At 39.0% G+C, this 27,568-nt stretch overlaps 1 protein-coding gene across 20 annotated transcripts in view; it reads right to left on the bottom strand.

The window, feature by feature from the left end:
• The window catches only part of RBFOX1 (RNA binding fox-1 homolog 1), a 1,178,577-nt gene that overhangs the window by 440,628 nt on the left and 710,381 nt on the right, over positions 1–27,568 (bottom strand). The window lies entirely within an intron of this gene.

The raw sequence follows: 27,568 nt of genomic DNA, 5'->3' as shown, positions 1-27,568 counted from the left end.
CTATCAAGAGTCTTACATTTCAGAGAGTTTAAAAAGACACCCAGATAAAGAGGTGTTGTAAAAAACCCTTAAGATAGTCATAGATTTTAAATTAAACTTTGAACAGGTGAAATAATAAAAATTCAAAGTCATGTTGGATGCTTTATCACTGCCATTTCAAGTCACACTTCAAGTTCCAAGAAACATTTTTCTTATCAGTGATGATGAAGGAGAACGATAATCGTACAATTTCATGTGGGAGAAATATTCCTCAGCTATTTCATTCAGCTTTCTTTGCTGCTGTTTGGAAAAAAAAAAAAAGGAGGTAGGGAGGAGTGCTTCGGATTAGACTGGAATAAATTTTACTCTTTCCAATAATGGCTTTTCTTAAAAAAAACTACGAAAAGTAATACGGAAATTAAAGGAAGTCCTATCAAGGAATTTCCATGCTGGTCTCAAAAATATACCTAAAAGTCAGAACTGGAATTAGCAGCATTTCCTTGCTGTGACCCTTGGTTCCAAGCACACTGCTGATCCCTACTTGGTGCTCTGCTGTGGGGGAACACTGGCTCTCAATGACACATTGCTCTCCCCAAAGACTGAAATGTCTGTATTGAAGCACTTAAAGAGAATCAGAAGTCAGATAAATGCCCAAGAGTTCAAAGTACCTCCAGTGTCGAAGCTCAAATGATTCAATGCTGAATATGAAAACCCTCATTTTTAACACTCACTGCTTAAATAAATATATGGGACACATTACATATAAATATATATATAAAAATATATATAATATAAAAATATATATAATATATATAATATATAATATATATTATATATAAAATATATAATATATATTATATATTATATATAATATATATATTTTATATATAATATATATATTTTATATATATAAAAATATATATAAATACATATATATATATATTAAAAATGAATATATGGGACTCTATTCTTTTTGCCCATCATTGATTGTAGCAGCTCCACCACTCCCCTGTGCCCCTTGGGCTGGGGAGGAGGAAGGAGTTGGGAATGAAGAAGTGAAGTTGAGCCTGGAAAGAAAAGGTGCTGTGGTCAGGTATTTTTATTTTTGGCTTTGTTTCTTAGCGTCCAATTCAATTTTTTAATTGACAATAAATGCAATTAGTCTTTGCTGAGTTGAGCCTGTTTTGCCCTGGTAACTGGTAAATGATCTCCCTGTCTTCATCTCATGGGCCCTGAGCTTTTTGATCTTTTCTCCTCCTCATCTGCTGCAGAGAGGGAGCAAGAGAGGGGCTCAGTGGGGTCTGGCAGGCAGCAAAGCTCAACTCACCACTCCCTGAAAGTAATGAATTCTCTACTTGCATCCTAAATAAATGCCAGTACACTTACTCAGCTCTCTGATGGATGAATATTAATTTTGCATACCATTGGAGAGTCATAAAACTAAAAATGATAAGAGAAACATGCAGAGCCTAAATGCAAACAATCTGAGAAAGATCATGTAGAAAAAAAAAAAGCTCAAAAGTTCAATATCTTTGACAAGTGTTTGAGTTTGATCTTTCGTGCCTAAAATTGTTTTTCAAAGAAAAACAAACAAAAGCCCAGAATTGAAAGAATCTAACTTTAGACAATTTTGATCTAACACTTCTGAGGAAAAACCACCTTTTCTCTCTGTATAAAAATCTACTTCTCTGTAAGAGCATACTGAAAGCATTTATCCTAACACACAAAAAAAAAGCCCTTCACACTGTGTGGAATCCCTAACAAAAATAATTCTCCCCCCTAATATCTGAAGATAACTTTTTGAGCATATAATAGTACACCAGAGAATTCCTGACACAGAAGTATGGCAGGGTTTCCCCATCTGTTAGCATGAGATAAACTCTGATTTGATGTGATAAGAGCTTTTCTCATGTTCATAAAACAGAGGTTAGCACTGTGCTCACAGCTGGAAACACAGTTTCTAGATGTGACTTCCCAGGAATATTATTTACCTGTTTTTCAGAGGCTTTGAGCTAGAAATTGGCATTTAGGTATGGGGACAATACACTAATAGACACACACACACACATATATATATAGATAGATAAAAATAAAAATTCTACCAGTTAGAAAAATAATTTCAAAGGAGATTAAGTAATATGTAATCCTAGTGAAGGAATATTAAAAATAGATTTTTGTCATTTCATGCTCTTATTGTGCCAGAAACATTTTGATGAAGCTTTCTGTAGTAGTCTTCAGTAGAGTGTTTTACTCAGCTGAGCAGGGGTATTTGTGGTTACTCTGATCTCCCACCTGATGATGGTTACTGCCCTGGGGGATCTTGATAAAAGAACTCAGGGATTTCATCTAACAACAGGTCTGAGTTTATTGACATCTTAACACATTCCTTTTTTACTTTAATCTTTCCCCCACTTACTCCAATAAGAGAAAGAATAAATGGAAAGAACATTCTTGTTCGATTTTTAATAAAACCCTCATCATCTGAAAGTGGCTGAGGGATGATTGCTCCTACCTATGTGGACAAATTGTGGATGAGAAATTCCAAACTGTATTCTGAGATTACAGAGATTTCTCAGGTGAGTCCCACTACAAACAGAATCCTCCTGGGCAAGTTATTTTCCTCAGCAACACTAAAGGAACTTGATATTCTATTACTTATTCAAAATCTTCAGGTACTTTACTGTGGAGATGAAAAAAATTACTTATTAATTCATTAGGTTTATATTCTTAATTTATTATTAATTACTGGGTAATTAATCTAATAATCTAATCTATAAATCTAATCTGTCAAATTTTTTTAACAACTATATTCCAAGATGATTTAAAATTGTATCTACTCATTATAGTGGTTATGTCCAGACTTTAACAAATCAGAATGTTTTGTCTGTGAAGATCTGCAGGTCTGGGGTTCTGAGTTAATAAAGTTAAATCTCTGTGTTTACAATCTTGCTGCATAATCTGAAACACTCACAGCAGCACAATTGCTGTTCACTCAAGGGCTGGAAAACCCACAAATGGCATGAACAGGTTTAATGGCATATTTTGCCTCATTTATAAATTCCAAGTCAAGAGTGAAAAGTCATAATTCCAACAAAAACACAGAGGAAGCTTTGCCGAGGAACCTTTGCCACCTTTGCTCTCCAATCTCAACACAATCAGAGAAAGGAAGCTGTTCTGGTGACAAAGGTGACTTTTAAGCATATCCCAGGCTACAAATGCAAGCTTAGCATTTCCTGTATTTCTCCTCCAGCCTCAGCAGTGTCAATAGGGCGGGCAGGAGCAGAGCAGGAGCTGTCAGCAGTGGTTCCATCCTGGGTGCAGAAGCTCAGGCTCTGAGCACAATCAATAGGCAGCTAATGAGCACTGAGAGCTCTGCAGGGCTGGAGCCACTGAAGGAACCACTCAAGTGCTTCAGCAGCCAAGGAAAACTCTGCAACACACCTTTAAGTCTTATTTCTCTTACAGGGATAGGAGTCCAGGCTTAAGGCTGCATGGCTTTCTGCAGTGCCTAAGTATAATTCAAAATTCTGGGCCACAGGCTGCTGCCTGAGCTAAGGTGAGGAGGTGCTTCAAGTAGGGGTCCTGACTGGAAAATGAAAAATCATTTCACAAAAAATCATCCCCTAACTTAACTCACAGAATCATGCTGTAAAATCAAAACAATGCCCCTCATACCCTGAGGCATCATATTTATTTTTAACACTTTTTTTTATCAAAAGTGTTGGTACACTCATAGTTGTTTTAACTTTGAGCTCAACCTCAGACTGGGATTTGAAAGTCAAAATGGATTATTCTTTCTGCCCATCATTGATTGTAGTGATTTTTTTTTCCTCTGTTGGATTTGATCCCTGGTGCAAGCTCATTTCTTCAGACAAGCTAGTTCAGAGTTATTTCCTTTAATGAGCTCCCTCTTAGACAATTAACTAGAGCACAGAAAGAATCTGTGAACTGGTCATGTTCATATTACTAAATGCCTATTTAAATACTGAACTAAACTTGAAAAAATTATGGATTACCTGCTTTAGATATTTTCAAATAATAGAGTGATGCCCTTCTGGAATATTTGTGTTATACAAGCTTAGATTATTGCAGCACATGTGGCAGTAACAAAGCCCAGCATGAGGAATGTTTTTACTTTAAATTATACCTCTGTAATGAATTAACACAACTTCCTTTTGCTAAGCCTGGGGTCTGAGTCTTGCTTTAGAGATTATTTCTTTTTTGCTGTCGATGTCATTTAAAAGGCTGGCACTCTTGTTTATTGAAAAAAAAAAAAAAAGAAGGAAACAGTTTCTTTGATTGTTCTCCAAGGATAATTTTCTTGTCTGCCAACATTTAAGACAGGATATTTTCTTACACCTTCTTTTTCTTCTGGTCTTAATCTTATATCTGTGCTTACCTACACAGTGTCCCCTCGTCTTTTATATTTTTCTTACTATTTCTCTTCCACACACTTAACTAAGTCCAAAAAGCCCAGTCTGTGCCCAGGTTTGAAGGCTGTGGTTTGGCAGTGGTGTATCCAACAACCTTATCACTCTTCAACTCTTACAAACATGGAGTGCAGCACGAGGTAACCTCAGTGGTGTGAGCTAATACTGATCATCTTAAATTCCAACCATTTGGACACCATTTCCTCCCAGTTCATTCTACCAGAGGTATGAATTCTCCTCCAGCTGCCTGCTTTTTGTGCACATCATCTTCCACTCTGAACCAAGACAACAGTGCTCATCTGCAAGCTGTCAGGCACTGGCATTATCATTGTTTTGAAGCAAGAGGAGACTTCAAACCACACCAAGGAAACTCTAATACCTCAAATGCATCAGTCTTGACCAGGAAGTCTCGTTTATCCTAATGATCACTAATCTTATCCACCAAACAAAAGTGTACAAATTGCAGCTCATGGTCCTTTACTTTTAAGAACTTAACAAAGTTTATATTTCATTTGGCAAGGGTAGAGACAGGCGAATATTTACTCTTAGTTATTTTGTTAACCTCCAGAGAGCTCTTAAGGAGAGTCTTTGTGCAGAAGATCTTTCCTTAGGAGTTCCCATTAATCTGGATTTTCATGCATCAGGATCTGAGTCCGCTCACCATTTCAGGACTCAAGTTCCATGAGCACCCGGTCCCCGGTGCTGCAGGCACTGCTCCAGCACAAATCCCAGCCCAAGTGGCAACGTGCTCACCACCAAAGAGTGTCAATGCCAGCCACAGTCAGCGAGGAAGCTCAGAGACAGAGCTTCAGCAGCTCAATAACAAACTTCAGGGATCATTTGTCCAGCTATAAATATTTGAAGCAAGGACTGGTTTCTAAGGAAACTGAGAGCCAAAGCAGTTTGAAGTTTGGGAGTGAGAGGAATGCTGGCAGCACATGAGGTACCTGATAGCTGTGATATTTCTGTGTGCACTGACTCCATTTGGCACCATGAGGCACCAACACAGCCTCCTCAGCATTCCTTCCCTCAAAGAGTCAATCTCTAAATTCTCACTGTGTCTTTCCTTTCAACTCAAGGGAGGTTGGAAAATACAAATAATTAAACAATATAGTGACAAGAAACATGGTTAAAAATGCCAAACTTATAGCTTGGGATTATCTGTTAAATAATGAGAGACAAGTACTACCTATGACACCTGGGTAGAGCACTTGGGTTGGGGTTTCACTCTTACAAGATTTAACAAATAGAGATGAGAGGCTCTGGAGATTCATAGAATGTTAAAACACATCAGCCTCCTACACAATTTAAATACTTGTTTACATTGCTTTGTAGCCAACAACCAAACAGCATTTGTCAATATATTATATAAATTGTATCAAATTAACTCTTCTGGTCAATAAATTTCACTTCTCTTTAATTCAAAGCTACCAAAGTCTTTAAAGACAATGCAAACTGTGTGATGTTTTTGGTAACCTGAAATTTAATATTTAAAGGACACCCATCTCTCTTGAAGGCCTGTTCACAGAAATCCGTGGTCCCCTCACACAGGGAGACTGTACTGTGCACATTTCTGCCAGGGACAAATTGTACACAGGAGCCTTCCTCTGATTTGGGTGGGAAACCAATTCCCTAACTTAGACAAGACTTACAATCAGAACTGGAAAATAGTCTCAGATTTCTGGAGATCAGCCTCCGAATCACACAGTCTCATTTCCTTTTCCCTCCTGTTGCTTTACTTTTGGAGCTTTTTCCTGCAGTAAATGTTTGAGATTCTTTTTTATTACTTTTTTTTAACAATGCCATAAAATCCCAAGAACAGAAACCTTATTTTTATATATATATATATATATTTAATAATCACAACAAAGGCCATTTTATCCATTCTCCAACAAACAGCAGTACTGAAGACACTGTCATGAATCAACCTCTAATTTGAATCTCAATTTTTATAAAGAAATCCATGATTATTGCTGAGATGCAGTACACAGCTTTACTTATTTATGATTCTCTCTGGAAAAACTACATCAGCTGCAGACACAATAACTTCAGCTGGCAGCAAATACCTTGCTATTTGTGCACTTTACCTTCACCTTGGTGATTCACACACCCTCATTAGCTCCTGCAAAGTTAGCAAGCATCACTTGTGAACTGTTACTGTCAGAATGAGAAGCAAATTTTATGACTGCGTAAAAAACCCGCAAAAAATCCCTTAAAACAAATGAAGAACTCTTCCAAAACATATATGGCCAAAATTAAATAGGAGAGGTGAGTTTGATAAGAAAATTAAATAGGACAGTCTGATGACAAAATTAAATAGGAGAGTCAGTTTTATAACCAATGTGGGCAACTCCTGCCATGGCAGGGACACCTTCCACTGTCCCAGGTGCTCCCAGCCCTGCCCAGCCTGGCCTTGGGCACTGCCAGGGATCCAGGGGCAGCCCCAGCTGCTCTGGGCACCTGTGCCAGGGCCTGCCCACCCTCACAGAATTATTGGGTCATTCAGTTGCAATGGTGATATATATGTTCATAAACTTATATATACATACACACACATATGTATATATATGGGTATATATGTGTTTATACACATGTGTGTTTGTATATATATATATATGCACACACACATTCCTGCATATCTACACTCAAGCTATTGAGACAAACTTTAAGGAATTTAGAGATTTTAGAGGAGCTAAGATTTTAGTCAGAGTTAAGCTTTATTGGAGATAATTAAAATAAATGGGTAGGCCTTGATGAAGTTAAGAGTTAGTAGTTAACTAATAATTGATTGCTTGTCAACACAATGTTTGGTTAGCTGGGTTTATAATGAAGAATATAGAAACTGATAAATGGCTTTTAGGAACATAAGACAATTGTGGCCTCCTCTGTTCTGAAACCATTGAAGGTGGGAATGGGAGTTCTGCCAAGGGTTCATTGGTCATATTTGCATTGAAAAGGTGGAAAGGTCAGAATGAGGAAGACTTCATTTACTTCCTCGTTTTGGGACCCCTCCCCATTTCAAGGAACAAACTACACATGCTTAATAACTTTTGAACTAATTACCATATGAAGCAGGGAATGGGATGTGCCAAGGTTATGAATATACATTTGTATTTTGGGTATTCTATACTTGTAAAAATAAAAGGACTCTGTAATCACCTGTAAATCGGGGTGTGGATTTGGGAGCTACCCCACATGCTGCCCAGCATTGCAATAAACACACTTGGATATGGGTACTAGATCAATATCCATATTTTTAATAAATCACTATCACTGCTCACGTATTCTCTGCAAAGCTACTTTTGCAACACTTGGGTCCCTTACACTGTGTCTTTCCTCTATGTGAGTACAAACTTTGCTTTGAAAACAAGTCAGATTTAATCATGGAAAAAGCTGGTGAGCAAGCATGAAGTTTTCAATAGCTGTGCTGCTGTTAATGCCACATCATCCACACACACCATAGGAACTAAAGGCATTATGGATGGGATGGAAAACACTAAAATCTGCAACTGCTTGAATATATTCATACATGTATTTTCTCATTACCTTATTCTCAGCCTGACCTCCATCTTGAACTCAAAAGGACTTCAAAATTTAAAGGAAAAATTATCTTTTAAACCATTAGAATAGGGAAAGTCCATAATTGTCTTGTGGGCCATTTTGGAAAATAGTGTCTATAGTAGTGAATAAAATAGAAGAAACATTGGAGGGAGGAAGTGGCTCAAATTACATTTTCTTCTAGGAAAAAACAACAAAAAGAAGTCGCTAGATTTTGCAATATTTGAAATACTTTCATTTGAGTATTTTTACAGAATCACAAAATCAACAAGGTTAGAAAAGACCTTGCAGATCATCAAGTCCAACCTGTGACCTAACACCACCTTATCAACTAAACCATTCCACACCCAGTCTGTTGTTATACAGCAATTTCTCAACATTGGCAGAAGCATTTTAAAATATAATTACATTAAGAATAGGTTTCGTATTTGACTTTCAAAATACACCTGAGAAGGCACCTGTTAGAACTTATAGCATAAGTTCAGCATTAATTTCCAAAAATAAAAAAAAATCCTGTAATGAAGCAATTAGGCAAAATTATTAAGCAAAAAATAAGTATTTCACACCTGCAACTCAATCAATTTATAAAAAATTCTCATCTGAGAATAGAAGGTGGAGCATAATGGGGACAAACACCTGAAATATGCTCATAAAAATCTCTGTTACCTCTAACCCAATGAATTTTCCAGGGGCCAAAGGCTCAGAAAGCGCCCCTGAGAGGCTGCATGGTCTCTGTGAAAAGGGCTTTTTGTCCCTCCTGTCTCCTGCAGCCTCTGAACTTCCCTGGAACCAAGCAGGGGCAGGAGAGGGGGAGAATCCCAACAGTTAAAGCAAAGTAAGCATATCAAAATACACACACCGGGCTGATTATCTGAGTTTTGACAGGCTGCTAAACGGCAACTCAGAGTGAAGAGCTGCAAACATCCCGCAGTTAATTCCCTTGCTATGCACTGGAGCCTGCAGAGGAACTGCTGACAGCACAAAATTCGCATTCCAGTGCTTCTCCCGCCTCTCCCAATTTACAGGAGAATAGGAAATCATGAACAATTGATACACTCTGTTAGCTCCTATCATGGAGGGTGAGCTCACATGTAGCCTTAGGGGTATCTTACACAGTTTAATGCTGAAAATAAAAGGTAATGTTCTTGGCAAAGAGCTGGGGGGATTAAATTTGGAAGGCTTGAAGCAGCTTTGAATTGTAGTCAATAAAAAAAGAACCAAATAGTAATTTTGTAATTTAACTGTGCTGGTTATGCCCAATGAGTCAGACACTTGTGAAATAAACCATGTAAATAGAAAAATGGCTTAACTCTTTCTGCAGTTGTCCTGTATTTTTTTCCCTTCTTTTTCCTGCCTTCCTCCCCCTGTGGTTCCCTTGGTTAAATAAAACTGTATGGTTACTTTCTCCAGCTCACTCTCTTGGGACAGCTCATCATTCAAAGAGAAACTCTGCCTTTTTGAAATAGTTTTTGGGTTGTTTGTTTAAAATTTGTTCTGTGCTGTGGACAATGATGACCATGCTAGCAGAGCTTGTAAAGGTAAATGTCCAGAGGCTGCTCTGAGCAAATGAACTGGGTAGCTCAGAGCTCTTCTGAAACTCTACACTTGAGGTGACTGCCCTTCAGAACAGTGACACCTCATGTGTGCAGCCCTAAATCAGCCAGGGATAAAGAGGATTTTACATCACATGGTGCTCATTTTCTTTTGTTTCTGGTGAGCTTTACAGAGCTGACCCTGGTGCTGAATTACACAGCCCTGGTGCTCCAGATGTAGGAAAATGATACAAAATTGTTTTTGTTGGTTTGCTTGGTTGGTTTTTTTTGTAACTTTAGTCAGTCTTGTTCACCTTTGCCTTGGGGGAGCAGATTTGAGGTTTCTTTTCAAAGGACTGTTTCGTCACTCAAGGAGTGATGAGCCAACATCTCAGCAGCCTGGGAGTGGCACAGAAGATGCACAAAAGGTGATGACCATCAACCCAAACATCACCCCTGGCATGGACAGACACACCTGGTCCGGAAAGGAGAGATGAGAGAACCAAGGAAGGAGAACCGCACCAGTATTGGAGGTGAAGAGATCCATAACCAAGAGGAAACCAAGCACTGAGAACTGTGTAAATTGAGACCAATGAACATTGAATCAGTGAATTTCTATTTTGACTGTATAAAGTTTGGGAAAAATCTAGTAAAATTTGTGTCATAGAATGATTTTCTCTGCACAACCCAGGCTATGCATGGATGAAATAACTCCTGTTGCACATCCTGGCTGGAATAAAGTAATGCCTCCATTCTCTAACACTAAAAATGGTGTTGGGTGTTGGAAGGTTTTTGTTTCTCCTGCAGTTTTGGTGACACAGAGGGGTTCATTCCGATCATCAACAGGTTGGCAGAGCCTGTTGTGAAGCGCCAGAGCCCCTGGGATCTGAGCCTGTGAGCCCAGAGCAGCCCCCAGGGCTGTGCCAGCCCCAGCCCCAGCTCCCTGCAGCAATCACAGTGAAAACGCTCCTGCAGCCAGGCAGCTCCACCCTCTGATCCCGTCACCAATCCCTACACGAGCCATTTGCCTGCCACCACTTCAATTTAACACTTCTACAATTAAAACAGGAATTACTTGGGTTTCCATAATGCAACTACACAAGATAGACATTATTAACCACTTCCTTAATTGCAATAATTTTTATGATTTCTCAAATTACTCAACCATGAAATTTATTTTAAAGATTCCAAGCAGTTCTAAGTAGAGGCAACACTAAATTTATTTTTTTTAAAGTACCCTTATAATTACCTCATACTAGTAAATTATTCAGATTATGATTGCACTGATTTAATAAGGTCATAACCACATACAGACTCATTTAGAAAATTATGGAACACTACAAAAAACGAGGTCATTCACCACTCTTTCAGTGGTTGAAACACTGCTTTTCAAAACACAACCTTTACACTCTAGATTTTTGGCAATTTCTTAAGAGTAGTTTGACCTTAGTAGAAAAATAAGTTAAAATGTATCTCAAAAGAGAAAGAATCTGGAAACAAAAGGTATCCTAAAAAAACGCCAAAAAAACAAAAAAACCCCTCCACATATGTTTTTACTGGAGAAATTCCTAAAAATCAGTAGTGTACTGTATTTAAAAAAAAAAAAAGTAAATAAAAGCATACAAACTAAATACATACAAGCACAATGTTCTAAAACCTCCCTGTTTTGGAAGGAAAGAGTTAAGACTTCAGAATTAACAATTCCCAGAAATTTCAATAGGGGCATCCTCAAACCTTCAGAAAACAAATTAAATCAAGCAATCATGATGGAAAAAATAACTTGATCATCCTCAGTGCTCTCAACCTAGAGATATTCAACAATAAGATTTATCCATTCTCAGTACATCCTAATTCTCAAGGGGAAATTGCCACCCCTGACTCTGGAATCTAAAAAATACATTTAATTCTGAATGTCCCTTCATGAAAGTTATACATTTATAAAAAATTTACATTTATAAAATGGGGTACACATACAAGAGACCAAGGAAGTTCCTTTTCTCTCCAGCTGATTATCTTCAGTACTGTTTTTGCACTTAAAAATGAGAGCAGTAAGTGATTTATTTACTTGGTTGCTAGAAAACATAGCAAAATATTTTTTTGTAAGATTTGCCATCCCCATTTTGGTTTCATTTAGCAGTTTCAAAGATATTGTTCTACATTCTACCCTTCTGGCTGTGCCTTTGGTGGTTTTGTTTGGTTTTTTTTTTTTTTCCCAGTCCTTTTACTAGAATTTTCCATGCTTCAAGTGGAAAACAGGTATCTGAACATGATGGTCTTAATCTACTTCATCCATTTTAAACCTTTTGCCCCTTCCACTGAAGTGAGTGACCCTGTAGCTCCCTCCAGTTCTGAACTAGCAGCAAATGTCATTACCTTTCAATAAATCCTTTTTCCCATAGGTCACTTCTATTTGAAATGAACACAATCATCCCTGGTATAAATTCCTGTCATATTCCATGGTGCCTGATGCAGAGACAGACATAAGAAAGAAAGACATCAAGTTCCACCCTTTGTACCAAGGAATTCAGGCACAATGAGGAAAAGAGAAAACAAGGTTCATGTGCAAGGGAAAGGGACAGTGGTGTGGGAGAGCTGTGTGGTGCAAAGAAAAGCACCACGGTGTGACAGGAGGGGAAGGACACAGGTTAACAAAGCAGAGAATAGTCCAGGATGATGTGGACATTTCTAAGGACCTTTGCCCTTATGAATCATGTCCAGAGGGGCAGTCAGGACTCCACAGGCTCACACACAATCCCATGGCTGGAGATGCTCTCAGGGAGGGAAGAGAGCAGGGCTGGCCTGGCTGGGCACTCTGAGAACACAGTCAGCTGCTTTGTTAAAGAATTCTGCTTGCAAATGTTCTCCTTTTCCTTGTCTGGCACACAGGGACCCTGGAGACACTGGCACCAATGTCCTGCCCAGCATCACCACACAGGCCCTCCAGGAAATCTCAGAGAAATGGGGTTTGGAAGAGCAAAAATGAAATTAAATAAATAAAGGCACTTGACTAACCTTAACATAACTTTGCTGTTATTCAATATTCTAAATAGTAATCACAATTAGAGCATTTATTTGCACATTTTCCATGCCCCCACCCACTCCCAGTGTTGATTTGAATGTAGCTCCATTGTGCAATGCCACAGGGGAGCCAAGGCTCGGGAGGAACAAGCTGTACAATAGGTTAATTCAAACATTCTGGTGTGAAAATCAACAAAGAAAGAGCAACCTGCCCTTTGCTGCTCCAGGGGCAGCCTGCCCAAAGTTGTAACAGGTCAACAGCACAAACCTTCTGCGGGGCTTAATCCACTTTTGAACAAAATGAGCCATTTCTTGTCAAAGACAATGCTTCTCATGTAACCCTATCACTCTAAGGGCTTTGTACTGCAGAGGCACTTGAGTTAAGAAGCTGTAATTAGGAAAGTTGGGTTTTTTTGTTCCTATTCCTAACCAAAACAGGTTGTATGCAGAACTAAGTCCTTGTAAAAACTATTGTCCTTATACAAACTTGATAAAACTTTGGATGTTTGTTTTTTTTTTTTTTTTTTCTGAAGAGAGGAAGAAGGGAGAGTAGAGCCAAAAAGTAGAAAAGATTATGGACTGAAAAATATGTGAATACTTTGCAGTAAATCTTGGAGGAACTGTTTACTCCATCACAGCAAAGATCTATGCCATGTCCTCATATTTATGCATAAAAAGTTGTATAATTTGAGGAGCATCAGATCTACTAAGCAAATCTTATAGGATGCAAGCACTCGTATTTTTTCTCAGACATCTGAGACAGAAATAGTGCAGCCCTCCCCTGGGTACTACATGATGATTTAAACTTCTCTGTACCTGAATCACTTGAGCCATAAATAATATTTGCTTAGTCCTTAGAGGAGTGCTGCCTCGTTAAATAAGGACATTATAATTATTATGATCAGTTGTTTGAAGAAGTGATCAAAGAATTACCAGCAATCAGCAAATCTTTCTAGACTGGAAATGAAGAGAGACTTGCACAGTGACACCAGGAAATCACTCCCAGAGAAGGAAAGATCAAGTCCTTGATTCAGGAGCTCAGAGCGGGTAGATATGGCAGCTGAGAAGAATGTAGCTAGGAATGTTTTGGGGCAAGCAGAATTCTTGCATTCTTCACCTATGGATGCATTTTCCCAGAACTCAGAGCAGCTTTACACCTCTCAAAGCTCCTCTCTCTCCCTTCACAACAGTTGGATAATAATTACTGAGTGCACCTGAGGGCTGCAGGGTCCAATCCAAGGTCCTTATGGCAGCCACAATTGGTACAGATCCTGATTTAGAAATATATCCTATTCATGGTTCTAAATCAGTTTTGGTAGAGACTGAAAAGTTTCATTTACAGTTATATATATATATATATATATATATATATATATGTACACTAAGAAGGTGATTTCTGAAACTGATTCCCATCATTCCCTGTCACCACAAACTCAAGACATTCCTCTCCCACTCCCACATATTTCATCCCCCTCCTTCAAAATCTTCAAACTCCATTTCTGACATTTCCTCTGGTGAACAAGAACACTTTTTCCTCTTGCCTGAAAAGCAGTTTGTTGTTTTGTTTTGTTTTGTTTTTTTTTTTATGTGGTCTTTGGCCATGAAATTAAGAAGAAATACACTGAAGAAAATAGCATCCCTTGGCTGTTCACCAGCAGAGAATGCAAGTTCTCTTTACTGCTGCACACCCTGTGCTTTGCCAACTGATAAATCTATACAATAGAAAATGAAGTTTTAGTTTAGATTGAAAAGGCTAGATTTTGCTAACTAAAGCCTCCAGTCTGTTAAAGGCAAATAAATCTTAAGGATTTGGGTCCAGTTTCACAGAAACAGCTCAGCACTAAATGGGTTTCAAAGGGGAAAACGTCTTAATTAAATACTCAAAAGAGAAAACATTTAATCTTGAAAAGAGTGATTTTTAAATAATTTCTTATTTACTAGCAATATACAAAACTAAAACCCATTTATCACACATTCAAAGCAGTCCTACTTCCAGCTGATTTGTAATAAGTATCAGCAAAATTTCTGCCTTTTTATCATATTACAATTAGTCAGTCCTTTGCACTGCTACAGAATATGTGAACTCAGATACTAAGTTGACTACATTGACTAATTTGAAAAAAAAAAGAAAAACAAATCAATTAAGGAAATTTAATATAGTTATAACTACCAATAGCATAAAATTCTTCTCAAGAACAGGTTTGGTTTTCTGAGGTTTATTTTGAGAAGTACATGAAAGAAAAAAAAATAAAGAAACAAATCCAACAAACACAAAACCAACAAAAACCCCAAACAACCAAAATTAAACAAAACCAAAACAAACAACCTAAGAGACAAACAAACTAACAAAAAAAAACCACCCAAACTCAAAAACAAACAACCAGAAAATGAAACTTTTGTGAAAAACTGGCACAAAGGGTAGCAATCGATTTGACTGCAGCATTAGCAACAGATGTCAAACAGAGCCTATTCAGCTCAGCTTCAAAAAAATGCATGTGCAGGTGCCTGTAGGAGCAGGCAACAGGAGTAGGCTGTTTTTGGCTGTGAACAATGGCTGGGGAATGCTGGAAAACCACCCCACAGCTTGAGCTGGATCTAAGACACATCTCTGGGTGTGCCCTGTGAGCATCTGTGTACAAATATTAAGGTGTTTTCCTATACAGACATCAGGGGGTTACTGCAAAGTAAGGTGGAAAAAAAAACCCAAAAAACAACTCTAAAAACTTTCTCTCTGTTCACTTTAAACACTTCCCCCTCCCCTGCAGGCATCTTAAGTACCCAAAACTCAAATTTGTGTCAGTGAGGCTTCCAGGCCCCAGGGTAAGCAGGTCATGGTTTCTGGGGTTCAGAGGTGGACTCTGGGAGCACAGTGGGACACAGCCAGGTGAGAGAGCTGTAATTTTTAATGTGCACCATGAAGCCCAGAGCATCTTAAAGACAGGCAGGCTGCCATTTCTAAACTCCAGCATTCAAGCATCAAAAAAAGAAGGAACACTATGGAAACTGACCCCCAACCTTCAGTTGATGTATTCAACACCAGTAATTACAGACACAAAATTTCAAGTTCTATTATTTCTGTGCTGCAGCTTTATCTGCACTTAGAGGCATTAACAAACCACTGTAGAACTGATGACTGAGCACAAAACAAATCACAAAAATGTCACTTCCCTGCTCCAAGTCACCAAGTGTTCACCTGTGTATTCCTCCAGGAATGGCTTGAAGCAGACCACACTAATCTAAACCTCTCCAGGAGATGGGATGAAGTGTACAGGCTACCACACAAATTCCAGAGCCTGGGAAATGCTTCTCCAGAGACAGGAGACAGCCATAATGTGAACCACAGCAATGAAATCAGCAAAACATTCAGCCTCTAGCACCTTCTGACCTCGGGGTCTCTGCCTTCCTGTAACAATTCTGAACTCACATCCATTAACCAATCCTTGATATTTCCTTGCATCCAGCCCCAAAGCCTGGACTCATTCTTTGTTTGCCAATAAGATGGGTGACATTAAAAAAAGAAAAAAAAAACCACAAAAACAAACAAACAAAAAACAAGACAGAGAGGAGATAGCTGACTGTTCCCTGCATCAGTTATTTTGGAGAATCAAACTGAGGGCTGCAAACCTTTTGTCTCAGGTGCAAGTTTTTCTTAATTTACCATGAGGAACCTGAAACTCCAGGACTAAAGCAGGGTTCAACAATGTCACTCATCCTACACACATGAAGGCAAGGCAGGGGCTGTTTAGGGACTGGGAGAAAATTAGACACGGGGAACAAACTGCCACAAATGAAACCACGGCTACATTAATTCATTGGCTTGCCTGCTCCAATAAAAGCAAATAATGCTTGAAATAAAGTCCTTTGACACCTCTGCCCTGCTGCTCCAAGAAGGCAGAACTTAGGAACTGCAATGGAATATTACACTGCCCACACAATATTTATCTTGGGAAGGGGGTGTGTGAAATGTCTTGCAAGAACTACGAGTTCTTGGCTTATTATTAGATTGCAATATCTGATGGGGAGAAAAACTTCAGCAAGTTTGAGGGGCATCTTAGCCTGTTACTTTCTGAGGAAACATGAGCTAAATGAATTTTAATAACTTTAATCTTGGGAGAAGACTCGAGCTAAGGTTCCTGAGATCAACCCAGTTGAACCAAGAGGGGAATGGGATCCCTTGTGCCCTGCAGGGAACAAGCGACACAACACCTGCCTGATTTAGGGGAGGCAGTGAGGAAGAAAGAAGCAAAATGCATTTTTAATGTTTTGACCATTCCAGAAATAAAAAAGTAAGTCTAATTAAAAAAAAAATAAATTGATAAATGGATTAAAGAAGCAGACACTGCAAAGTTCTGCTTTCCATAATGACCACAGGTTTTGCTCAGCTGAACAGACACCAAGCCCTGTGTGGGATGCAGAGCAGCAGAGAAATGCACCTACTGCATGTGTGTCCTTCCTCCCAAGGAAGGCAGCAGGGACAGAGCCTGCTCAGCAGGAAAAACAGGCCATTTCATCCTCACCAAGGGAAAGAATAAAATGAAAAATTGTTGCAGTGTGTTTTGTTAAGTTATTAGGTTGGTTTGTTCCAATCCCCTTCTGTCTTAAAATGGTTCTGCCCCAGTTCTCCCTTCCCGCCTTTGGAGCTGTCTGTCTTCCTGGCTCCACCTCAGCCAACAATGTATCCCCTAAACTCCGCCCCGGTTTCCCTGGAAACCCTTGGATCTTTTCTTCTGATCCCTCCCCAGTGCCCCGCCAATCACTCTCACTTCCCACCCCTACTGCTAGAATGTTCCAGCAGGGGAGTTCGATGGTTGGCTGAGGAACCGGGGCCCCTCCCTAGAATGTTTCCCGTTGGTGTTGCCCACGTGTCAATCCCTTGGACCCCCCTCCCCACTGCACCCCCATTGGCCCAATGCCTGGCACCTCCCTTGTTCTCCCTACTCCTTAAAACCTGCTGTCGGTCCTTCCGGGATTCATTAAAGCCCGGATTAAACCACAGTTGGTTCTTTCCGCTGGTTGCAGCCTTTATCAGACTCCGTCCTGCACAAGGTGTGCCTGCAGCCGCAAGCTGGGCACTGCCTTAGGCGCTATCCCGAAGCCGGTATCGGGAGAAGTGCCCCTCGTGCTGCTGGCAGTGCTGGAGCTAGCCGGGCGCTGACAATTGAGAGCCACTGCTGCAAAAAATAAGTTTTAAAAGCCTGCTTAGCTTCATACATTTATGCAGCTATTAATTGTTGGGAAGTGATGATTTCATGTCAGCCTCCACTGCCATTTTCTAAATTTTTTTAATGCCTTGGAATTTTGCGTACAGATCAGAGGAAACACACAATAATGGTTCGCTAAATAATAAATGACTAATTTTTACTAGTTTCTGACAAATCAAAGTGTGGGTGGAAGATGGGTCTATTAGGTTATAATTCAGTACTGTTAATTTAGGTAGGGATGCTGCAGGAGCAACATCAAACAGAATTTGAATATCAAATTAGTGAATTCCAAAATGAGGCCCAATAGACTGGTACAAAACATTTCAGAGCTGTAATGATGGCAGTTCTTGTTCCATTTGCTACAACTTCACACTAGATCTGGGCATTTCAATGTAATTTAACCAGTTTTATTCATAGTTGAAAACTTTAAATCATTTTTAGAACTTGATTGTTTCCTCTGAAAAGACTGAAAATTAGTGCTACCCTATGATGTCCAGATTTGTGAATGCCACATTGATAACATTTCTCTAAATGGCAAAATCTCTTACTGCAACCTGAATGAGAAAAACCAGGAGGAAGGAAAACAACACATTTTACATGTAATTTTTGTGTTAGCCAAAATACTGCTAAACAGAAACTTCCAAGGGAAAGCCAGAGTAATTCTGATATTCTAATGCAACCTGTGCATGACACAGAGCCCAGAGCTGAGCAGTAATTCAGGGTTTGAAGAGAAAGCCTCTTTGCTGCTAAATAAGTTACCACTGTCAACCCCAATAAAACGTGCCCCAGACTCGAGCATCTTTTTGCTTCACCTCCTTTTTCATTTCATGAGCAGGCACTGCTGATGTTCTCATGCAGCTTGTGGAGTGGCTCTAATTAAAATCCTTTTCATTTGGTAGTGAAGTGAGTAGAAAAAGGAATAAAATTATTGCAGGGTTTTAAGGTTTTGCCGCTGGAGGAGAAGTCAGGCAAAGCAGAGCTACAAACATACACACTACAGGCTTGTGCTTTTCATGCTAAAATGCAGACCACAGAACAATATTTTACTTCCCAATTTCCCATGGTTTTACATCAGATTTCTTACTGCATCTTAAAAGATTATCTAAAATCCTTTTATTTGAAGTACTTCACATGCTCTTTCAAATGAACAAAATGATTTGCTAGAGAACAGAAAATGCCTTTTTCAAAACATATCCAAGAGATTTCTTATAGAAATCCCACATATTTTATGTACAAGGGCATTACACACAGATACTCCATGTTGCTACAATATATTCCCAAAAGCTTTAGTAAATTGTTACTATCAGTGGGCATAACTCTGCACCAAACCCACAGCCATGCAAACAAACACTGCTTCACACTGTATCTTTGATTATGCAATATCACATGCCTTGAAACTATTAGATTTGAGCTGTCCTACAGCTAATAAAACACCCAAAGCAATACAGCAGGTTACATTTAGATCATTATTAGAGCACAACTAAACATCATTAGGACCCTATTTCATTCTTTGGCACAAAATCCATGTGCTGGAGCAAAACTGCTTGAGCAGCTTGAGCTGCTCTCTTTTCCTTTCCCTGGTCCCTGTTCTGTGCCCTGCTATAAAAAGCACTATTCCCATGCTCTGATGAGTCTGGAAACAGGAACATACCAGTGGATGCTGTGTTCTTGGGAAGAGTGAAGCTCACAAGAAGTTTTTATTGGCACAAACTGCAGTTAATGACATTAAATGACAAGTTTAGCTTGCAGCTGCACTGATCACAGAACAGCAGAGCTCTGTGGTGTGAAAGCAAAGCTCTCCCAGGTGTGTCTGCTGTTCTGGCAGAGCCAGATTGTTCCTACTTTGAAGGGATCACTGATAAACCTCCACAGCAATGAGAAGGACACATTTCATTTAGGCAAAGAATGCAAGTTTCGAGCTTTTGGAAAAGGTTTCGTTTTCAGCCAACAGAACAAGCAAGCACTGAGAATGTTGTGCAAGGAAAGGTTGTGCAAGCCCTCAGCAGAAACCTCCTACTGTGGACCTGAAATCCAGATTACCTGTTCTTTTGTGGAAAGCACAGGGAAAATACAGATTCTTTCCAGAGACACACAACTGGGGTTTTCCAATAATTCCCAGAGGTGCAGGTGCCATGAATTTCCCCCCCTTGCCCAGCTCCATGCTCACAGCACTGCTGCTTTGTCCATTTGCTGTAGTCAGTTCTACTTTAGAACATTCCCTCTGCAGAGGAGCAGACACTTCTCCATTTGGTTTTATATCCCACAATCAAAGTGGATGGATTAACATGGAAGTGGTGAATATTGACTCCCAGAACCCTGGAAGTTTTGTCCCTATTAATATGTGTTATCTGAGTACCTTAGGCTCTGGCTTCACACAACAGAGCAGACATGAAAGTCATTGCTGCCAGCAAAGTGCTGTCTCTTATTATCTGCAGCACAAAGTGGATTGCTGCTATTGTGCGTGTGAATTCCACCCTCTCCAGCCCTGAGACACACTGCTACCCTGCATTGGTACTTCTCCTGACAGAGGAATAAATTCAGCAGTTTCAATGGAATAAATACAATAATTTCAATGGAATAAATACAGCAACTTCAATTGAATAAATACAATCATCTCAATGGAATAAATATAGCAATTTCAATGGAATAAATACAATAATTTCAGTGGAATATATACAGTGATTTCACTTAGCAATTCCTCACACACTCTGCATTTTGGGACACAGCATTAAGAGATGTGAACATTGGCAGCACGAGGCTTGCAGAAAGTGGAATGGCTAAAGCACCACATCCATTGGCCAGGAAAAAAAGTGACAGGGCAATATTACAAAGGTGAGACAACAACTGTGCAAGGAAAAGATTAGTGGCATGTAATCACTCAACAAAAAACATGCAATATTTGGAGAGTCATTATTATCTGATCTGAGCTCCAATCTTCCTCTCATATGTGCAAGATCAAATGCAAATAGTATGTTTTCTTGACATGAGTATTTTAATTAGATTAAACTTCTAATTAATATGTATAATGTCTGAGGCTGCTAAATAATATCCAGGCTTTTCTGATGGGAGTTTTGAGGCACAAAGCCTCTAAGTCCTATTGGTGACCTAACTAACCAGCACAGTCAGGTTTAGAACATCTGCCCTCAGCTTTCACAGAAACCCAGGACTGGCAGATCCAAACCATCTGGTCTGACATCCAGAACACCATTAAATGCCATTAAATCAATTCTAACAGCCTTTCCAGAGGGCAGGAGTAGAGGTGGAAGTAAAAAGGCAGATACCAGAGCAGGGCAAGTAACAAATATCACTCCCAAAAGGCAGGGAGATGATTATATGATACTCAAATTGTTTTCTTTGCTGCAGACAAGACCCAAAGAGAGGTCCCAGGTGATCTGAGGGGGAAAAGTAAAATAAAATAAAAATTCCTTTCCAGTATTTGGTCAGCTGCTCCTAACACTGGTGTGTGAAGCAGACACAGCAGCCAGACACCAGAGCTCTTTTCACACTCCCCTGTTTCTGGCTGGGTCTGTGCTTTGATGCTTCAGAGAGAATAAAAAGCAACAAGGCCCCTTGTCCTTACTGAACCCTTGCAATGGAAAACCACATTTCATATGAAGAGATAAATCATATGAAGAGATAAATATCCTTTGTGCATGCCTGGGAAATGCCTCCATGCAGAGCAGCAGATATTGCTGGGCACGGGGAGCAGTGCAAGGTCCCAGAGCCAGTGGAAGGAAGGACTGGAAGGAGGAGGCAGAGCCTGAGATTTCAGGGCCAGAGGAGTCTGGTTCAGACAGATCTGGCCCTAAAATGTGTGGGTCTGACCTGTGGGGCCAGGGCAGGGCAGGACAGCAATTGTCACCTCCTGGACATGCCCTGCAGCCAGGCCAGGAGCCCCTCAAGGTCTGTGAGACCAAAGCCAGCGTGCATCTCAGCCCCTGTTCCAAGGCTTCCCCACCTGTTCTCCTGTAATCCTGATACACTGAAAGCATTTTTTCATTTAGGAAAAAACATAACCAAAGATGTCCTTTCTTTGCCCAAAGGGTGGAAGAACAATATTAAACTGTACAGGGAGAAAAAAATAACCTTGAAAAACATTAATTCCACATGGAAGTGGAAGGAAAATGATCTGTTCAGCGGGGTTTTACACAGAGCAATGGAATGGAGCTTTCATGACCTAAGAGCTGATCAATAACAGCTTATTTCATGATCTTGCATGTTTGCTTTAACTAATCCTTGAGATATTCAAATGTAATTTGTAGCTTTGTATACAGTTTTCCTCCTAGAATTTTTTTTATATCCAAATTTTGAGTTCTCATTTTAAAATAAACTCAAGCGATTTCACTCTGCATCTTGAATTTCTCCTATACATTAAAAATGCTCACATCAAATGGTACACCCCTACTGATATTAAGCCATTCTATCTCTTGCACAACACTTTTGAAGGATTCTTCAGGATTATGTTCGTTGTTGCACAGTTACCATTTCATTGCACTGCAGAAATATCAGCTGCAAATGTAATTTTTGAAAAGGAGAAATTTAAAATTAATACAACATAACAAATAACTTCATTTATGTAAGTGGCTGAGTTCAGGGAGCAATGTCTCTCAAAAATATTAGAAAAAACTCTGATCTAGAGAATTATAAACATTCATTGGAAATTTTGTTGAACATCGTAAGGCAGAAATTTAATCTTCTAAGCTAATGGAAAAAATAACAATTAAAAATCCTCCTCAGTAATTTTCTCTTTGAAGAATACAGCAACAACATCAGTATACAAGATGTGCTACTCAGGGATCAGGTGAACAGTTCCATTTATTTTGAATATGTTTAAAATCTTGGGTTTAGTTTGTTAATATTTACAGATTTTAGCAGTTAATTCTAGGTATTCCTGAGTCAACATGTTGACTCAAATACTTCAGCAATCCCTCTAAATTCAAAACCTGGAAACATCATTTCCACAATCTGGAGCTTCTTTTAAACGTTATTCAAATGTATGAGATATTGCAGGAAAGGTTGAAATCAGGATCACAATGCAGGAATAATTTCCTCCTTTGCTCATCTCCCTGTTTGTAATAGAGAATTTCAATACTTTAGTTCCAGGTCTGGCTAATTAAAGCAGATGGAAAAGATGAATTCTTAGGTTCTTTCCCAAGGTATTTCTATGTAAAAGTCTTGCCTACATAGACCTGACATTTTCACTAGGCAAAAATAAAGTACTTTCATTTTCCTTTCATCACCTGGGAATAGAATCACAGAAGTCCTGTGGAATTCAACACAGCACTGAACTCCAGCTCATTCCTCTGCACATCAGCCCAGCACCCTCACACAACAAAATCATTTTATTTCACAGCAATTTAGTATTTTCACTTAGCTTCATAGTATCTGGCAGAGAAATTGTAAATACTGTGAAAGAAATAGAACTTTTTGTTTTTTTGGAGGGGGGGTTAAATTTGTGAAAATTTCATGTTTCTAATTTAGCTTTTCTTCAAGAACGCTCTGTGTATACCCCACCGTAGCCATGATATTTTCTGAAAAATCTTTTAAGATTTTTCCTCCTGAGAAGCTGAGAGGCCTCAGGAACAAAATGTACCCAATGGTTATCTGCTGCTGTGGAATGCAACTGGGGCATCTGGGATTGGGCTCATGTGGTTGTTTCTCATTAATGGCCAATCACAGTCCAGCTGGCTCAGACTCTCTTTCTGAGCCACAAGCCTTTGTTATCATTCCATTCTTTTTCTATTCTTAGCCAGCCTTCTGATGAAATCTTTTCTTCTATTATTTTAGTACAGTTTTAAATAATATATATAATAAAATAATAAATCAGCCTTCTGAAACATGGAGTCAGATCCTCATCTCTTCCCTCCTCCTCAGACCCCCGTGAACACAGTCACACTCCACAACCAATTTAGCAAAACATTGCCCAAGTAGAGCAATATATGCCCCCAAAAGTATAAGAAACTTCACAGCACAAACACCTTCTAAAAGTACTTTAGCAAATCTGCTTGAAAATGTGAATTACTTTAGTTAAAAATAATTCACCACACTTATATTTCATTATCAAGAGGCAACGCATCAGCAGTAGGACAGCAAACACACCCTAATCCCAGCTGGGATATTTTCCCCTGTTTTTCTGGAAGTGCAGAAGCAAAGTTGCAGTGATGACATCAGGCCCTAACCCTTTTCCAACCATGGCATTGCAGAAGTTTAAGCAGATAAAGGAAAGAAACAAAAGCTGGCCGGAAGATGAAGGAATTTGGTAACAACAAACAGCCAGAAATAGGGAAACCTACTTGGGTTTGTCAAGTCATTATAATAATTTGTTTAGAAAGCAGTGAAGAAAAAATCCCCAGTAAATAGTTTGGAAAGTGCTGGATCAATTTGCAAGTGCTGAGAGCACAGCAGCCTCAGAGACTCGGGGACATTTGTATTAAACAAGAGACACACAATTAAGCTGCATCTCAAGCTAAAACCCTGAGGGCTCCACATTTCATTCCAGTCAACCACTGCTGCTTTTTGGCACTATTTTCTTTGCAAATATGAGTAATGTGGGCCCTTTAGTCACTATTAAGCAGTAATCTGGGGAAATCAAGCACTTCCAATAATCTTATACTCCAATTTAGGGCACTCTGAAACCACATAATGAATAATACTGTAGCCAGTTCTCTCCTCTAATGACACATGGCATATGCCTGCTATTCCTCTTTTCAAATCAAATCCAACTGTGTTGCCTTTTTTCAGAAAATCTTGTTTATTGTGTTCATTTGAGTTTCTTTCTTCACTCATTTGATGAAGAAGTAAATTTCTGCTTCATAAGCAAGATATTTATTGTTAACCCAGCATTCAGAAAGCAGCTGATTCCTTCCCAATCAAAACCAAATTATTTTTTCAAGTGAGTAACACCATGTTATGTTACAAGCTATTCCTGACTAATAAAAAATCTATTTTCACTGTAAATTAGAAAGCTGATAAAGGGACCTTCCAATGTTCTTGTCTCTCCTGGATGGATTTTACCTTTTACTCCCACTCAGTAATTTGCAAGAATGATTTCCCTGTTGACAGATGCAGAAAAGGTTTTACAGCTAAGCATGTAGAATGCCAGAATAAAATCAAGCCACTTATTCAATTTCATGTCTTATGACTGTTTTTGGGTTTTTTTCATAACCATTGGAAAATTCTAGTCAACAACATACATTGGAGCAATGTTCTAAGGAATACAGTAAATTCCAATCTATGCTGACTAGGAAAGAAAACAACAACCTGGCACAAAGAAGTCTTTGAAAAATGTGCAAAGACTTTTAAGAAGAAAAGTCTCAGAGATGAAGATGGAAACTTCTTGATACTTCTACTTTAATAACTTGAAAATTCAACCTTTACCTTACTTTTAGAAGATGGATTGAAAATATACTTTACCAAAACATTGCCTTTCTGCTTCTCAAGTAATCTAAGGCAATGTGAAATATACTGCCCTTTATCAGAAATAGCCCCAAATTATTCTGCTACTTGTGCAGAAGCAGCATTTCTAACTTATAGATAACTGTGTGGATAATTCCTTATTCTTCCCAGGCAAACACAATCAATTGCATTCCTGAAATTCAATTTAAAAGTAATTTATCTTACATGAATATTCCAAATTCACAGGATTTCACATAAAGCTATTCCTGTAGCATAGTAAATCTCCAGAAGGAATTGTTATTGAGGTAGAAAGGGCCCTGTGCAGAATAACCTGCAAGGTGTGTGGTGCACTCTTTGTCTCTGCAGTGTTTGTGTGTGTGCTGGCAGGGAGAGCTCTGTGAAGCCTGCTGGGAGTACAACCCACAAGTGAATTTTAAATAAACTATTAGAGAAAAATCTACATACAAGGCAGCCTTGCAGGTGACTTTTCCAAGCCATTTCCATCAGCTCACAGGCACCCTGACTCATCAGTCAGCTCAGAGCTTTCACAGGGGTAAGTGGTGATTTCCCTGTGCTCAGATCATCTCCTGCAGGGAGGGACTGCGTGACATTTACGTGCTCTGCTGCTTATTTATGTCTTCTGTCTCATACTTTATGACTGTTCAAGAGTTTTATTTACCGTAGGAAAAATGTATTATGGAGATACCTGAAACTAACAGCAGTGAAATGAAATACAAGGTTGATTCCTTGGTGATCTCACATTTCCAGACACTTTTAGTCTGGTTATATTTACCCAAGGAGGGAACAGGAGAATCAGAGATCATCTCATTTCTTTGAGTAAGCTCTATGACAGTAAAAAACCCAACAAAACCAATAAAACACCACTCCAGAATAATATGTCATAAAACCTACTAAAATGACTGACTGAATTACCACAAAACCTGCTTTCTGATTATTTTCTTCAGAACACCTAACCAGTGGTAGATAAAATAGATTACATAGAACAGGAAAACTTGAAACTATAATACTCAAGTAACACCCATAAGAGGATCATTTAGTAATAGCCCAGAAAAGGAGGCTGAAATACGCCTATATTCAAATTTTGGTCATGTCAAAGAGATGAAGAGATAGGTGGAGGTGGTTACCACATCTTACAGAGTTGATTTTTTCTCAGAATACCATTTCTCATTCACAAAGTAAAATTATTGAACATTTCCAGTATTTGAAAATCTAATATCCCCATTATTTGTTTGCCCTTACTTCCAATCTTTGACTTAGACTGATGCTTTAGGAGAGACCTCAGAACATCCTACCACAAATAAACCAGAACTTGTTTTGCCCCAGCTGCTGACACCGTGACCACGTTGGGCTGGCTCTCTGTGTGTGACAGCACACACCCTCCCTAGTGCAAAGGCCTTTCTGTGCACAGAAAAGGGGCAGTCTCAGCTCTTCTCTCCAGACTGTGGTTTAGATGTGCACAAACCCAAAAGAATAACAGAAATCTCAAATCCATCTGCCTCATGTTACAGGGGAACACAATATTCTAAGATGAAACACTCAGGTGGGCTCAAAGGTTTCAAGGATTATTCTAAATATAGGTACAAATTCAACGGAGAATTTTGAAGAGCAGATGTTAAAAGCAGGCTTTTACCGTGCAAAAGTCATGTTCTAACTGTCCATATTTTCAATATGGGGAAAAAAGGAACACTGTTTGCAAAATCACTCATATATTGGTGCTGTAGTTTGCTGCTGTCTGTTAAATCCCCATGAGCAGAACAGGATCAGAAAGAAAAGCTGAGAAGCAGAGCAGTGAATTCCAGCAGTGAGAATCTCAGCACACACAAAGAATAAACCCCCCCAAAATGCTTCTACATGCCCACAACATTCTATACTCTCATCTCCCAGGCTGAAAAGTGAGTTACTAGGATCTGTCCAGAAGGATTTTGACTTTGTTATGGGACTTTAAAGCAGGAGTTTGTTTCATTTGCTAAGAGTTCCTATGTTACTTGATGGCTGAATTATCCATGTTTCCTGAGTGCTACATTTTCATCCTGCAAGGAAAAAAACAAAACAACAAAACACTTCTGTAGAGATCTGAGCTAGTGCCTCTTAAGTAAATCGTTTAATGCAGCTACATTTTACTAAATGCATTGTTCTTTTGCTTTTATTCTCCATCTTCCACACTGAATTTTCCACAGCTGAGAAAATGGAGCTGATTTAAATAATGTTCTTCACTGATGTCCAGATACCATGTAAGAAGGTGGCTAAATGTTCAAAATGTGCTCTGCTCATATTGAGACACATTATTTTTATTTACTACCAAAAAAAAGAAGACAGCAGCCTAAAAATGCAGAAAAACAACACCAATAAACAGGATGTTCCCTCAGCTACAGTAGCAATGTTAACATAGCAAAAGCCTGCCTATAAAGTGAATATAAATGCCATACAAAAGGTT

The sequence above is a fragment of the Molothrus aeneus genome, chromosome 16 (genome assembly GCF_037042795.1).
Source record: "Molothrus aeneus isolate 106 chromosome 16, BPBGC_Maene_1.0, whole genome shotgun sequence".
NCBI classification, from domain to species: domain Eukaryota; kingdom Metazoa; phylum Chordata; class Aves; order Passeriformes; family Icteridae; genus Molothrus; species Molothrus aeneus.
Note: the sequence above shows the minus strand (reverse complement) of the source record. Positions and strands in the feature narration are given on the sequence as shown.